This window comes from Hesperophylax consimilis, chromosome 11, assembly GCF_061612785.1.
Source record: "Hesperophylax consimilis isolate HC1 chromosome 11, BYU_Hcon_1.0, whole genome shotgun sequence".
Lineage (NCBI taxonomy): Eukaryota > Metazoa > Arthropoda > Insecta > Trichoptera > Limnephilidae > Hesperophylax > Hesperophylax consimilis.
In genome coordinates, this window is record NC_142846.1 from 31,063,425 (window position 1) to 31,077,779 (window position 14,355).

General features: G+C 34.1%; 1 protein-coding gene across 3 annotated transcripts in view; it reads left to right on the plus strand.

The window, feature by feature from the left end:
* Nucleotides 1–14,355, plus strand: part of LOC149420023 (uncharacterized) — a 167,784-nt gene that overhangs the window by 115,136 nt on the left and 38,293 nt on the right. The window lies entirely within an intron of this gene.

The window sequence follows — 14,355 nt, forward strand, 5'->3', positions numbered from 1 at the left end:
TATTCCCAAGTATTCCCAAGTTTCTACTTATAAACTTCAATCAGTCTTCTGCAACCGCTGCACGAAATCTTCATTTGCTGAAATGTTCCCAAAATAATCCAGTTCTAGCTTTGCTGGACGGAATATAAAGCAATTAAGGAATCGGCTCCGCCTTATCCATGCAAATTGTGCATTCCTGAAAATACTAATTCACGACTAACAACCCTCACTTCTACATCAACATTGCAGTCCAGAATTAAGACAACGAATAAGATTGCCATTTAGAAGTTTCCTAAAACCTGAATTAAACTCTAGTAACTAACTAACTAACTAACTAAACACCACGCCGTTTCCCCGCAGGGGTAGGCAGACGGGACGGACCGCCAAACACTCGGTCTTGGCACACACTCCTTGCCTCATTCACACTCATACATCATCTCATAGAAATGCTTATTTTATTTTATGAACTGTAGTATGTGAACTACGATGCTTAAATAAAGTTAAAAAAAAAACTAAACCACCGTTCTCTTTAGTGAATATCATCATCAACAATCTAAAGGTTTAACTACTTATTTCACAACTAGCCATAAAATGTGTAGTAAAATTGTGCAATATATTTTATTAATCTTGTCGTGTTATTTATTTAATTTTTTCACTTTTGACTGCTATCTCATAAATCTGATTCCTTCCATTGCCCCCGGTATCTAAATATGCAAATACCAGTTTTCTAGCTTTGAAATCCACTTTTGAGCTATTAGATAATATATTATATCAAACACGAAATGCTACCATACAAGTTACCCAAGTGTTTTAAATAGTATCTCTTGAAAGGTCAGCTAACAAGATATCCTGTACGCCGTTTTATTTGTAAAGTAAATTAAATGTTCAAAAATATCATGTTTCGGATATAAAAACATTTTTTAAACGTGGTAAAAGTCGGGTAGTTCAAGTAACAATTAACTATAGGGTTATTTTTAATAATTTTCTAATGTATACAATAAGTTTTCAAAAATGTATTCAGTATTCAACAATTTATTCAGTATTCAATAATATATTCAGTAATCAATAATTTATTCAGTATTCAATAGTTTATTCAGTATTCAATAATTTATTCAGTATTCAACAATTTATTCAGTATTCAATAATATATTCAGTAATCAATAATTTATTCAGTATTCAATAATTTATTCAGTAATCAATAATGTATTCAGTATGTAATCAATAATTTATTAGTATTCAATAATTTATTCAGTATTCAATAATTTATTAACCATACAAATTTTTGCAGCATCGACAAAGACTGATTTTCTGATTGGAAATCAACATCAATCGGGACATTATCTCGTTTTTAATCACTTAAATTGATATCTGATCCCTTGTTCAGAACATAAATATTAAAATGGTTTAACCTTTTTAATTCCAATGGCTTGAAACCCTGACACAAAGTGCTTTCACCATTTGATTTTAATCCGACGTGAATACATTCAGTTGAGTGCAATTAAAAGTCCGGATTTATTATTTCCGTTTTTGTGTCCCGATATCAGCAGCTTTTCGAAAGCAATGTGCTAGGATTATCCGTGTGACGAGTGACGGCATGCCTCTGCTATCAAGGCAACTCTTTATCTGTATGCATTTAATCAATGTTTTAATCGGATAATTCCGTGTTTCTCGGGTAAAAACCCTTTTACCCGAGAAACACATGGTATGTCATAAAAATTAAGTGATTGTTCAGCAAACGAAAAACAAAGTTTGACATTTTTTTTGAGAAAAACGTTACTACGTTATTGACTAATTTACTGTGGAAAAATCTTGGAAATTTAATCACCTCTCTTATGATGCTTATTTCAAATGTGTTGGATGTTACATATAGTAATTTATTTTTAAAAAATTGTTAGGGTACTCAGTTTCATGCTTTTATATAAATATTGATCTACGAGATATGGTTTATAGTCACATTTTGATGTTAACTAGTGGATGTTATTAAAACTTCAATAATCAAAATGCTGCAGCTGTAAGTCAAACGTGAATGTGACATGTGACCAGAGATTCACATGGCAAGTCCTTTGTCGTTCCTTTTAGCATTTGTGTTGGGTAAAAAGATGTCCCGAATTCTTTTCCTTTACCCAAACTTAATATCACATTAAGCAACATTTTTTAAAGAGGTTTATTTTCATAAAACGATGTATCTTTAATTAAGTCCAATAATAATATCACATTTTTATGTCTAACTCTCTTTTCACATACCCAACTTCCGCTTATAGAAATTTATTCTGAAATTCATTGAGTAAACTCAAATGAAGATCTAAATAAAAAAATAGCATTTCATCTGTATACTTACTCGAATTGAGCAAAAATGCAAGATACACCCTTGTTACCGAGAGCCACGGAATTTATCAATAACGTAAAAATACTGTCTATACTCCGTCAGTTGACGTATAAACAACATGAAATTCAGTGACATTCTTGCTACAAGACAATGACTTTGTTCTTGCAAATCACTAATTCATAGTTTCAAAATTTTAACGGCTCTCTAATTTTAAGTTCTCTCATTATGTTAAAGTGTTCATATGTATACATTATATAAACTATTAGGATAAGTATGTCTAGATCTAACACTTACATGTCTTAGTACACGATCTAAAAGCTTTTGAAGTTAATGCGTACTTTCATCGCTTTGTACAGTTTGCAATGTTTTTTTGTGTATTTCAAATGCGCTATATACATCTTATTTTTTAATTGTCTGTAAACACAAATACTGATTTAGAAACAAGATAAAATAATCTTTTCGATTTATACATTTAAAATAAAAATTACTATTTCCAAATCATAAAATTTTAATGTCAAACCTAATAAATTCTTATCAGAAACGCTTACCACATTTTTATTTAATTTTTTACTTCAATCGTAGAAAAAATGATAGAAAGCGATATTTAAAAAACACGTTTCGTTTTGTTAGGGAAATTGTAAGAAAACTGTATCTTCATTTTTATCTCGTTCATATAGTAGATAATTTTTAAAGTTAAACTGTTTGTTTTGACAGCTGCACGAAATATTTCAATTCGGCAATTTTTATGATTTTATTAATAGATTCCAATATAAATATTTGAGGCAAACTAGAAAGAATTATTAATTTTCTTATTATTAAAAAAGATAAAAATACTTTTATAAAATATGGACGCCGGGTCATATATGACCCTAAAACGCTGGAGGGATTAATAATGCATACGTACCCAGACAAGTTTCGCTGAAATAATGTTTAAACCACACAAACCGCTCTTAACGAAATTATAGAAATTGTTTTCTTATTTACTTTGATTTTTTTATAACCTCTTCAACTTTATGTGTTAAAATAATTTTAACTATCTAAAATTATATGACTACGCAAAAATTTATTTACACTTTCCTTAAAAAAAATTACTAGTACTAATTCTATAGTAGCTTCGTTGTGAATTAATTTTGAAATAAAAACGTTCCAACTAAAAGTGTTTCAAAGTAGAGACGCAGATTTTTCATCCACTGTATTGAATGTTAAAAAAAGCGGAATCTTAATGCCAAATCACTATTTTGATTAATCTTTATAACGAATTGGTGTACATTATGAATACCAAAAAATATGCTTTAGATAGATTGAAGGTTTTCCTATAGTTTTGTTTGAGTAGAATAAAATTAAAAAAATAAATTACAAAATAAAAAATATAAATGTAAACTACCAAAAAAATATTTTTTCAATAGAAATGTGTGATCGCATAAAGGAAACAACTTTAAAAAAATACTATATTATAGCTACGATTATCTGTTACAGTTTCACTTGATAAACTTTTATGCTTTCTTATAAAATTATTTACAAAATAAATAAAAAACAGTTTTGTGCTTGAAATCGAATTTTTCTAGACTCCGTTTGTCAAGCAATTTTAATGCCTATTACCTACAATATAAGGTATACCAAAAATATACACACATTTTTGGCTTGTGGCTTCCTAAATAATCGATGCTCAAATGTTACCGTCTCGTCGAGTAGTTCCTCAGAGGAACCAAGGAAACTCAGTGAAAGAAGGATTAAAGAGTAACAATATTTCAGTTGACACATTATTGGCAGCATAAAACAAGAAAAAAATAAGTAGCTTAATAATGCTTTCATCTCGTAAAGGATAAACTAATTTAAAATATTGTCACCTTTGTTACTTTTACATTTAGATATAGAGTATGTAAACGGTTGCAGTTCCCGGCTTCAGTCTAAAGTTTTGCCAATGATAGTCATTTATTATCTGATAAGAAAAAAACGCACTCAAAGAAGAAATAATAACATATTCTTCTAAAGATTTTGGTAAAATTGTCAAATTCCGCTGCATGCAAAAGGCTCTTTAAAAAAACAACACTTAATTTCCACTTAAGGCGATGCACTACGTTGTGTAATATTTTAAATTGAGTCGCTACCAATAACAACCCTTACGTAGATGACGATAAGGTTTAAATTACCGCTTAACACCATCCGCCTGTTTTGATTTATGCAAGAAAAAAACTTGGCCAAAAGGTGCCTTTTATTTTATTTTGTTGATTTTCAGGCATGAATATTTATTTTTTTTCCGATCATTTTATAAATTACTTAATTTGCCAAATTATACAATAAACCCATAACCGAAAATAGGTTCGCAAGTAGGAGATTTTGAACTTTAAAGCAGATTTCATAGGCCATTACATTATTTTTTTCTGGGCTTATAAAAAGACTTATATAAAAAATACTCGATTATTTCAAAGATCAAGATGTATTCTACTTGCAGTATTTAATTAAAGCATCTGAAACATTTCTAGGCGACCAAATTTTCAAACCAAAAACACATGATTTTGCATTACTACGTAAGGCATCGCCTTAAATATCTAATGGAGACAACTATCTGAGTCGAGGGTTTAAGTAAAGATGCATTAAATATGTTAACCTTCAGACTTAATAACGTTGATCGAGAAAAAAATTAACTTTAGCGCATCTTTTACCGTCTCCCATGTCATGCATAGTTAGTTATTTCTTGTCATAATTAAGTTGAAACAAAGTTGTTTATAAATTTTAGATTACAAAGCGTCAGCAGTATTCGACAAATTTATATTTTTTTTTATATAAACTAGTTATAATGAAAGCAAATCAACCATATCGTTTTTATTATTAAAATTTTACTGACTAGTAAATTTAAAAAGAGCATCTTGTCGATTTGTAAACTGTTCAATATATGTTCAATAACTACGCATACATATCGTTTTACTTCTATATACCACCTCTTACTAACACACTCATACATACACACATTTCACACTACATACGTCGCCCGATAATTACTCTTAAGTACCTACCACAAATTTTAAACTACAGGGAAACGTATTGTTGTTTGTAACTTTTACTCTTACCAATATTTTGTTTTGTTTTAATTCAAAAGTACAAATAAAATTAAAATAGCTACTCATTTTTTTACACAACCGTATCCATTAAAATATTAGAAATTCTTGCTCTAATTTGCTGAGCAAGGCTAGCCGATTATCCCATAAGTATCTGAAGTCACTTATGTAAGTTGTTAATTATTATCTTTAACCTTATCCCTGAAAACCAAAAAACCGTGAGTCAACCCCATTCCTTTAAAAACCAAATTATGAAATGGATCCTTACACACATAATACATTACAACTACAATACCCATTCATTCTATAAATGATAGTTTCAAAGAATTCAAAACACAATTAAAAAAATATACTAAAAACCTAAACTAAAAAAAAAAAAAAAACAACAAAAATTTAAAAAATAAAATAATTCTATGAAACTAAACAAATAATACCTCATCCCATACACACAAGCAATTGCTTATTATGGGAGAACATTGAAAAATAATAAATATTAATCATATCATAATATCTTTTATCTTATTACTAGTGAAATATATATATATATGTATATCACACATTGTAAAAATTTTTCTTGAATAAATATAATTAAAAAAAAAAAATTCTACACTCTATAAATTTAATCACCTTTCAGACAAAACATAATATATCCTTATTCCCTAACTTAGCGGTATAGTATGAACATAATATTAACTAATAATTTTTCATCTTCTTCTCTAACTTCTCCATTCTCTTCTTGCAACCCAAACTAGCTATACATCATTTTTCTTATTTTTCTTTTTCGTATTATAGCAATGTATACATTCTATGTCCGCAAACTGTAAAATTCACCCGCCATAACACAGGGTCATCCCTAGCATGGAGGGTGAAATATCACGAAAACCACATGTACCCTCCAAATCATGTATTAATAAAAAATAAAAATAAAAAAAAATAAAAAATTTCATCCACTAGTGCGCTGATGCATCGAGTAAACAAAGTTTAGTGAAACACAAAAAGTCAGAATCCTTTCACAGTCCGTAGCATCGCAAAGAACTAAATGCTTAAAAAATGTAAAAAAACTTTACTATCAATAGGATATGATTTGAGATTTTCACGGCCAAAAGTCATGTTTGATTTATTTTTGAGGTATTATACCGTGTTGCGTTACATCCCACCCCAAAAATATCACAAAACTAATTCACAAACATTGTCTTTATCAAACAAATATACTATTCGTAGGTACGTAAAAAGCGTCTTATAGTTGGAGTTAACTATGTGGTCTCTATTTTATGCACTACATTTAAAAAATTGAATCAATCCAGAAACAAATCGTAAAATACATTTCTTACAAATCGCACAATTGATTTGACAATTTTTATTAAATAATAATAAAATATCGTTATTATTTAATAAAAATTGTGAACTTAAAGTAGTTTCTTTACTCGTAACTTTAGACTTTTATTCGTGAACTTTACGGTTCTATTCTCTTATCGTGAATGAGCAAGTCCCGCTGAGGCTTCAGACGTCACAGCCTTGACTTAAGGGAGTAATTCATCACAGAGCCTTATTGCAGTGGGGAAATACGATTCTTAGGCAGAATTAGAAACCGCGGGGTTCGTGGTATTTTAAGTAACACTACGCAGGGTTCATGATATTATTTCTTACATACGTTCCCGCAGGGAGTCAAATATTATGTAAAGTTAATCGTGGTTTTATGGAAGGGAAGTCCTTGGGGGGTTTCGAACTGCCACCTGTTGAATTTAAATTATTAACGTAAAAAAATAATATACAAATTTTTCTTTTCCATAATGTTAAAAGGTAAAATATTGTCATTTATGTATCTAATCTAAAAAGTTTATTCGGTGAAGAAGAACATCTATTTGAGTTTTCAGTATAAACAATGAGCTCTGGCGCTATGAAAGTTGCCTGCTTTTCTCCTCTAGAATTTGTTTATCAACGCAATCATTTTCAGGTTCCTGCGTCAAAGCCATCACGAGTTATATAGCTTTAGATAAATCACAAGAGTTAGTTGCTATAATTTTTTTTAAGTTTGACATTGTGTGAAAAAATGTGTGCTATATGTCGAATATTTGTTTATTCAGCATTAATTTGTGAATGCAACAAAATTTCCAATATTCAAAAACAAATAAATAATATAAATGCCTGGCATATGTGAAACATCGAAATTATTTTTTTTTTAATTAGATGAAAATGAAAATAATAAATCCTTATGATTGTGATATAAAAACCATTATTCGAATATTCTTATAAGATTTTTTTAAATGCACATTCAAATAATATAACAAATTTCGTTAAGAATAGGTCCGATGCCAATTTTAGTGAGAATAGAAGAAAATGTACCCAACAGTTTTGGCAGCTGGACGGAAAGAGCCGACGAGTCACGAGATTGGCCGAACGAAGCGTCGTTCCGTGCGAGAGTGTCGTCCCGTTTCCGTGCAAGAGTGTAATCCCGTTTGCGTGCGAGAGTGTCATCCCGTTTCCGTGCAAGAGTGTAATCCCGTTTGCGTGCGAGAGTGTCGTCCCCTTTACGTGCAAGAGCGTCGTCCACGCAAGAGTCGGTTTTACCCCCCTAGGCGCGCCAAAAGATGTTTCACATCAAGAGTTCTGAAAACATTGTGTTGAAACTGTGACAGAGCCTCGATTTTGGTGTAGTTTTTTTTTTTAAATATATAAACACACTTTTAATCAACGATCATTCAAAATCTGTTTTTTTTTAAACTCTAAAGTTTGTTTAAAACAATTTTTAAGAAAAATATAATATAAACAAAATCAAACCGTTAAAAAATATTTTACTTGGCTTAAATCATATTTATATGGTACAAATTGTTTATTCAAAGTTTCGTTTAAGCTACTGACTTGCCCACCAGACCTGGCTTGCCTGGGTTCTGAAAGTTTTCCAATACCCCGCAGATAGAGAATAATATTATATTGACATGGTTACCAATATGAGGGTGGGTGCATATTTGTCTGCCGACCAAAAGATCGATCAACCAATACCAGCGATAGTTCAATCCAGGCAATTTGTCATCTCCCTCCACCCGCTTACTGGCTACCTCAATGGAACCGAACACGTTGACTTTGTCATACAATATTCGGAGTTCTCTTTCCAACGAGGCAACAGCTTCTCTGTAATGCCCAGAACGTGTAATCCGTGAACAGGGAAAAGGTTGTGTTCTTTAGTTTGAGGAGGGTGAAATATAAAAATGTGTCATCAGGGAACTTTTTGGAAATTGTGTTGACAGTTTTATGTGTTCTTTATAACTTTTTTAAAAATATCATCTTTATAGTAATATTCATAGTATTACATTATGGGATTTGTTAAGCTGAAAGAATTTATAAAATACTAGCTGTACCCCGCCAAGCGTTGCTGTGGCTCAATCTGTCTGCGCAGAAAGAGAAACAATAGCGCATATTGCTTTTACGTCCAACAGATGGCACTGTTTAAAAAAAAAAACATGTTTTTTACTCATCAGAGGTGTTGTCTATATAATAAAGGTGTATAAAATATTCAAATACAACGTTTTGTCAAAATTTCAAAGCAATTAAGCGCTTTCCGAGATTAAAGATTTTAAACAAACAAACACGTTATTTATATAGATTAACCTCACATTTCCTTTCAACACCAAATATCGTCAATTTTCTTTTATAACGTAATTAAATATTTGTTGACAAATTAGTGAGAGTATCAGCAATACTATTTATCTTCCCAATGAGCACCCTAATTAAACCATCATTTTATTGTTGTTTTTTATTATAGTTAAAAAGTAACTGCATGATGTCTTATCTAGAATTATGAAATAATTTATTTGAATAAACTAATTTCTAATTATAGGTAAGCACTTACGTAATTACGTATTCTTCACGCAATTACATATAATACAAAATTAGAATTCAAAGCAAATATGAGTTCATTTAGCTGAAATTATTTCACGCAGGTATAACGCACATCACAGACAACCGAAATCACCGTGTTTGATTATTGATTTGAATAAGGACCTCTTGGTTTTAGAACAATAGGTTACATAAGGAAAGATTGTTAAAAAAAAATCATGTTTTTTTCGAATTTTTCCGAACGTTATATAAACCATTTATTTTAATTATTTTAAAAACTAAAAATAAAAATACTAATTAATATCTCGTTTCAGATTGGTGGAAATAGAAGTGGTGAGAGATCATAATTCAATATAACCATAATTGGTATAACGTCCCACCCAGGCGTCGTTAGTTCGATTCCTCGGCTGGCTCCTCCATCACGACATAAGCAACATTTTCCGCTTACCGTGATGGTAGTAGAAAATTTCCAAATGCTAAATTACCCCAGAATATTTGTCTACCTTTTTTAAAACAAAATACCCGATAAGGTGTTTATTGTTTAGTGACCGTAAAATGCCTGAAAAGCCAACATTTCAGCCGCTTCTATTCTACTCCCAGATATTTTTTAGCCTCGTTCCTCAACTTATGGATGCCAAAGATCCATTTTCTGTGGGAAGTTTTCTATTAATTAAAAGCGGAAGCTATGGTAAAAGTTCAAGATTTTCGTATGTCTCAAAGTGTCGACCAATTGAACGATGGCTTAATTGAAAGGGAGCCGTGAGTTCAGAGTGTATAAGCCATCTCCAAAGCCTTTGATAGGGTCTGGCATCGGGCGCTTGTCGGAAAGATACCATTGTATGGAATCCATTCAACCCTTGTCGCGCGTCGGACCTGGGGGGGCCCTGACTTACCCTCGGCCAGCTCAGAAGCGGGGCATGAGACGTCTCTCTCATAGTCAGGGTTCGGGGTCAGCGCGGGGCTCAAGAATCCATATCCCACCGTCTACACAAAACACTCCCATACAACCGCTATCCCCAAATGAAAGAGGTTAGGTTTTTATAAATCAACATTGTATTTGAGCGGCAAAATGGACATTACATGGGTGAATGACAATAGAATACAGGTTGTTACATCCTAACTAGAATTATCATCAAAGGGTTCCCTAATCTCTCTCTCTGGGAAATAATTAACAGCTCTCTAGACCGACAGGCAGCGTGGACGAATTTAGGTTATTAGCGGACACATTCAAGGGTAATAGGAAATGTAAGAGACTCACAGCATGGTGTTGTCGGGGTATCCTGTTGATTGCAGGACTGTGCGCCGTGTTTCAAACAAACGGTGCCAGCCTGTCGATGTTCAAAGCGCGACATTGTCGTACATTTGGCTTCTCGACCGAGCGGTGCGAATTGGAACGCGGGCGCCGAAACGAACACACGTCCAGCTAGGTCAGAGGTCGGCGCGTAAGAAGGAAGGGACGAGGAGCTCGGTCGCCGGGGGTGGGGGGAACTGTAGCGGATCTTTTGCGCGTTACGTTTGACCCAGCAACTAGCCTGATAATTCCCGCTACTCAAGTTGGCAACTGTAGGATCTTTGCGCCTAAAATCTGTTATATGACACCTCCCCCCGCGCTCGTAAAAAAGGCGACGTGGTAATGGAGCATCAGGGTTAAAAGATCCTCTATGTGCCTCCCTTGGGGTTTTTTGACAAAACAAGAGTTGCCCTTAGTTTGAGAGACTTGGATGGCCAGAGAGATGCCTAGCTAAAACATAATGACTAGCTTATGCCATAGGCTAGGTAACAATATTTGTGGGGAGAAATGAGGAAGGGTACATAGCATGTTTGGAGCAAATAATTTTGGGGAGAGAGCAGGTGTGGAAACAAAAAGTAAAATTATGCAATTAGAAAACAAAAGACATGGTTATGCAATTGAAAGACAAAAGACAAAATTATGCAATTGAAAGACAAAAGGGCATGGTTATGCAATTGAAAAACAATAGACAACATTATACAATTGAAAGACAAAAGGGCATGGTTATGCAATTGAAAACACAATAGACAACATTATACAATTGAAAAACAAGAGACGGAATGTTAAGGTGTGATTCTAGGGTTTCATTGGTCTGGAAGCTAAGTTTGCGTTGCGTTGGTTTTTTGGTTTCGAAGAGTTGCGAAGGAAACGAGATTTCACCGACTCTAAAAGATTACATTATCACTGTAATCTGACCCATTGAGATAACACTCAGGAGTACACTTAGGCCTTGGAAAGAACACTTTGCTTCGTTGTGGGCGTTGATGTTTGCGAAGTGGGGCTGTGGTTTGCGGGGCTGCGGCTATGGTTACAGTGGTCATTGGAGAGAGTAGTCCAGGTTCCGTAGTTATGCCAGTACGAGTCCTATGTGCTATTATGGTGGGCACGGATCGTATGTGTTGGTTATCGGAGCATAATGTAGCTCAGGATAACTTTTTAGAGATGCGCAGTTTGTGTTTACTGGAGGGGCAAAGGGTAATTATGTTTCACCCATGACCTGGTATGTGTCACTGCATGACAGAGCAAGAGACGGTATAACTGGCATTGGCATTGAGGGCAAGAAATTTGAACTCCGGGACTAGCGTGTCCGAAAGGTAGTTCAGAGTGTCATAAAGTATAGTGGGACAACTCGGCTTGCAGTGGTGCGACAAACGTCATACATATGAGTGGTATGGTCTGTGGTTTCAGGAACAAGATGGAACAAGTGTGTAGCGAGTAGTAGTCGAGGGGCCTTTGTAACCACAGCGCAGGCTGCTAGGAGGTGAGGCTCAGCTTGGCTGCCGGAGATGGCATCCGCCTGGGCTTCTTTTTAAATCCGGGGGGAATTATTATTAAAGCAAATTTCTTGAAGTTTACCTGCCTAGGGACCAATGAAGAAAAGTTTGGAGAGAAACAAAATGTGTCCAGAAAAAATAAACAAACGAGGTTTAACTGCCGGTCCGGAGAGTGACGAAGAGTGTGAGAGAGAGGTAGAGAGAGGTTCCTAACTAGTTTTGATTACATAAACATTATCCTTTATTAGGATGACTTGGCGTTTGCCGAATGACAAACTGTCTTGGTTGAAAAAACAACCGGCCTTCTTTGGCCTATGTTAACATACAGGTGGTAACATTTTCGTAGGATTTCAAAGAACAAGACAAAAAAATTCGTGAACGAGTCACGGCAACAGCAGGGAAACTAATTCATGAATAAAGGTTGTCAGAAAAGACAGACGATACGCCAAGTGCGTATCATACATATTCAAAATTCATGAATGTGTTTCGTTGAGGAGAGAAAAAAAAAAACAACATACGTGAAAGGTGAGGTAGGAAGCCTGTTGGTGACCGGAACAATTACCGATTCGAACTCGAAGTGAGGGCGAAATATGGTTGACAACAGATTTTCCACTTCATACATATGCCTGAGGGCATGGGGGTAGGGAGGGGGAGGAAAAAGGACGGGAATTGAGTTACGAAATTGCTAGAGACTGGACTAATTTCCAATTCAACCTCTATGTGAGAGTGAAACATATTCAACCAGCAGATTTCCTGACTCTTTACATTTTAATAAAGTGGATTAATTTTAAACAGCATTTGAATACACATTGTACTAAAGAGGCTAATCTTTTGCGTGTATTTGGCAAAAGATTAGGGGTCGTTTTAAACTTCTACATGATTGTGAGAAAAGACAGACCCTAGTTCCAATTTCACAAACCTGGGATTCTTCTTATTCGTTTCCCAGACGACGAGTTTAGTGGTTTTGTGCCCATCGATTAACTCCTGCGGCACTATGCCCCATAATTGACAGTGAAGCTGAAAACTAGTCCTTTTGGGATAGTAGATATTCCTGGGCTTCTTTTCTTTTTGGAAAGCAGCAAAAACAGGAAGTCCACGGGCATTGGCGTTGAACAAAGAGGTTTCTGTGAAATACTTACGTAGTTCACATATAAAGGTTTGATATTATTTCGTTCGCACGATTCATGGTGAGTATTGTAACGTCTTCACGTATAGTGTACGAGTATGCAGTATATGCAAGGTACAACTCAATTATAGACAGAAGTCAAAGAGTGTAAAAACAGTTCCTTAAAGGAGATGACGATGTCGATATTATGTCGTTCACACGAATCACGGTAAGTATTATTATTACGTCTCCACGTCTCGTGTACAGGGTTGTACACAATTATACACAAAAGCGGTTCTCATGACATGTTAATGACACACGACCAGATTATACACAAAGGCGGTACTCATGGCAAGTTAATGTCACACGACCAAATTATACACAAAGGCGGTACTCATGGCAAATTAATGTCACACGACCAAATTATACACAAAGGCGGTACTCATGGCAAATTAATGTCACACGACCAAATTATAACACATGGTTATAAGTATTAAGTAATTGTAACGAACTTCTCGTGTAGTGGTGGATTTTGTAAGGATCTCTCCTATCGCGTGACAAATTTTACATTTAAATATAATTCAACAAAAGCTAGCAGTATCATTTGATACTGTTTGCAAAGATTTGTTAGATTGACTAACTCCGTAGCCTGGAGAGGCGTACGATGGAACAATAGAGAAGATAAACAATTTCAATGTTACTTCATTTGTTACAAGGTGCAAGATGATGGTAGGAGGTATTTCTACTTACATCGTGCGATGGGTGAGAACAGGCCCATAATGGCTTTACATACTGTTCATTGTAGCGTGCAATTGGGTTGCAAACACTTGGTTAAATGGTGAGACAAAGGTTGGGTGTTTATATTATGCAACGATGATCGAACAAAGTCCTGTTGATTTACGTTGTGATATAATTATTTGCGTTCGAAGATCAGGATAACCGTAAGGTTTTACTAACCTGTCCCGTAGGGTTGAAACGTGAGGTACGAGACATACGTGACGTAACAGTAGAGAAAAAAAATCGAGATCTCGTCATACAATAAAAGACCTTAATGGGTTTTACATACTTTTAGTTGAAGCGAATCCAGTTATGGTATGTGGTTTTATAGGACCGACATTTGGTTTTCTTTTATAAATACAATTTCCCAAAATGGATGTGTCAAAATCCGATTTTTGGTAAATGTGAGCTTGGGTAGGACGCCATCAATTTTTGAAAGGAAAAAATTGAAAAAAAATGAAAAAATTATATACATACAAAGAAGACAATTATGT